Source organism: Nematolebias whitei, chromosome 1, assembly GCF_014905685.2.
Source record: "Nematolebias whitei isolate Nwh7 chromosome 1, NemWhi1, whole genome shotgun sequence".
Taxonomy (NCBI): Eukaryota; Metazoa; Chordata; class Actinopteri; order Cyprinodontiformes; family Rivulidae; genus Nematolebias; species Nematolebias whitei.
In genome coordinates, this window is record NC_056498.1 from 44,225,920 (window position 1) to 44,228,882 (window position 2,963).

The following is a 2,963-nucleotide window of genomic DNA, read 5'->3' on the forward strand; positions in this document are numbered from 1 at the left end:
TGTCTGAATTATCAGAATTATTAACTGACTTATTATTAAATACTGATAAAATCATCATAATGGGTGATTTCAATATTCATGTAGATGTTGAGAGTGATAGTTTAAGCATAGCCTTTAATAATTTAATAGACTCATCTGGTTTTACCCAAAACGTCCGCACATCTACTCATTCTTATCATCACACTCTTGATTTAGTTCTGACCTATGGTGCAGAGATTAAGGACTTGGTAATAGTTCCTCAAAATCCTGTTCTGTCCGACCATTTTTTAATAACTTTGAGTTTACATTAAATGACTACACAGTCACTGAGAGTAAATTTCATCTCAGCAGGTGCTTATCAGAAAATGCTGTAACCAAATTTAAACAATCTCATCAATGTTTCCTCTGTCTTGCAGAGTAATGCATCAGAGAACAGAGACTTAGATCATCTAGTTGATCATCTTACAACTTCAATGCAAACTTCACTTGATAAAACTGCTCCACTGAAAAAGAAAGTAATCAATCAGAGGAAACTGGCTCCTTGGTTCAATTCTGAGTTACGTACTTTAAAGCAGCATCTAGAAACCAGGAGAGAAAATGGCGCTCTACTAATGTTGAAGAATTTTATTTAACTTGGAAAGATAGTCTGCTAACATATAAAAAAGCTCTCCGTGAAGCTAGAACTTTATATTATTCATCTTTAATTGAGGGTGGCACAACTGGTAGAGCTGCTGCCTCTCAGTGAGCAGGTCCCTGGTTCAAACCCCGGTCCAGGGGCCTTTCTGGGTGGAGTTTGCATGTTCTCTCCGTGCATGCGTGTGTTTTCTCCGGGTACTCCGGTTTCCTCCCACAGACTAAAAACATGCATTAAGATTGGTAAGATTGATGCATTAAGGCTGATTGGTAACTCTAAATTGTCCCTAGGTGTGAGTGAGAGAGTGAATGTTTGTTTGTCTCGTTTGTCTCTATGTGTCCCTTTGATGGACTGGAGACCTGTCCAGGGTGTACCCCGCCCCTCGCACAGTGATTGCTGGACATGGGCACCGGCGACCCCCATGACCCAAAATGGAAGAAGTGGGTAAAGATAATGGATGGATGGATGAAACTTGGGTAACTTCTGGTGAGTCCAGTGCTTTTTGTGAACTCTTGCCACTGAACTGTCCTTTCTTCAGCTCTCCCAGGAGGACAGGTCGTGGAGGAGGAATAGCAACTGTGCACAGGAAGAGCTGTCTCTGTAAATCACACCTTAAACATTTTATTCCAGCTTTGAGTTCAACTTATTTGAGCTTGGATCTTCACACCGGGTGCTGTGTGCTGTTTTATACAGACCTCCAAAATACAACAAGGACTTTCTAACTAACAACAAAAAAGGTTGAATCATGTCATCTGGACTTCGTTTTTTTGTTAAAAAGAAACGTTTCGCCCCTCATCCAAGAGGCTTCGTCAGTCTGAGGCCTAGCCATCTGGTATTACCCAGAAGCCACCCTGACTCTTGTGTTTCAAGCCTGCCTCAGATACCCCTGAAGTCTGGCCTTTTCACTAATGGTTTCAAAAACACAAAGTTTGTTTTCTCAGTCATCCAGGTATCCACTTTCTAACTAACTTTGTAGATTTGTTGGCAGGAGTCCTGCCTAAATATGACAGAATATTGATAATTGGATATTTTAATATCCACGTGTGTTGTGCTGACAAACCGTTAGTCAAAGATTTTTTTTACAGCTGATGGATTCTTTTCATTTTGTTCAGTTTGTGTCTGGTCCAACACAAGAATGTGGCCACACATTAGATCTGGTCTTAGCTCATGGTTTTAATGTTTCTAATCTGGAAGAGTGTGATGCTGCTTTCTCAGATCACATGCCTGTTGTGTTTGACATGCCACTTGTCTGTCACTCAGTCAAACCTCGCGCTCCTGCACAGCCCTGTCGGGTCATTAACTCCTCCACTGCTGCTCAGTTCTCTGCAGATTTTAGTTCTGCCATCAGCTCCAGGGATCCTGTGGGTCCTAGTTCACATGTTGAAGCTGTATCCTCTCATTTTAACTCAGCTTGTCAGACTGTTTTAGATGCTGTGGCTCCATTAAAGATGAGAACCTCCAGACCGAAGCCTGACCCCTGGACTGATGATGTCACACGTGCTGCCAGACGCCAGTGCAGGAGACCAGAGCAAAAATGGAAGAAAGACAAGTTACAGGTGTCTTTCCAAGCACTGGGGGACAGCTGGCGTTTCTATCAGTCCACTGTTAGAGCTGCAAAAAACAAATATTTGTCTGACATCATTTCCACCAACTCTAACAATCCACGTGTGCTTTTTAAAACCATCAGCTCTGTTCTTAATGCCCCACAATCAGCCAGCCCGGAGAAGTCCACTGGAGTGTGTGAGAACTTCCTAAGCTTTTTTACCAACAAGGTTGCAAACAGAGCTCTCATAAGCCCTCCTTCTTTTGACCCCTCCATCTCTGTCACACGCTCTGCTGTTTTCAGTCAGTTTGAGCTCGTCACCCTGCCTTTTATAAAGACATCACTGGTCGTATGAAGTCTGCTGGATCTCCAAACGATCCCATCCCACCTCGTCTTTTTAAAGAGGTTTTTCACACGGTGGCTCCTTTTGTGTCCCAACTCATAAATGGTAGCTTGTCAAGTGGACAGGTACCTGCGAGTTTTAAACATGCAGTTGTGACACCACTGATTAAAAAACCCGGTCTTGACTTTAAGACATGTCCAATTTTAGGCATATTTCAAAACTGCCCTTTGTGTCGAAGATCTTGGAGAAAATATTTTACAGTCAGTTAACATCTTACTTAAACGACCACAACCTTCTTGAACTGTTTCAATCTGGTTTTAAAACTCACCATGGTACTGAGTCGGAACTGTTGAAAGTTTTTAACGACATTCTCTTAGCCACAGACTCTGGTCACTGTGTAGTTTTGATGCTGCTGGATCTAACTGCTGCCTTTAACACAGTGGACCATCAGATCCTCCTGTCTC

At 42.5% G+C, this 2,963-nt stretch overlaps 1 protein-coding gene across 1 annotated transcript in view; it reads left to right on the plus strand.

The window, feature by feature from the left end:
- ttc7a (tetratricopeptide repeat domain 7A) overlaps nucleotides 1–2,963 on the plus strand; it is a 42,415-nt gene that overhangs the window by 15,981 nt on the left and 23,471 nt on the right. The window lies entirely within an intron of this gene.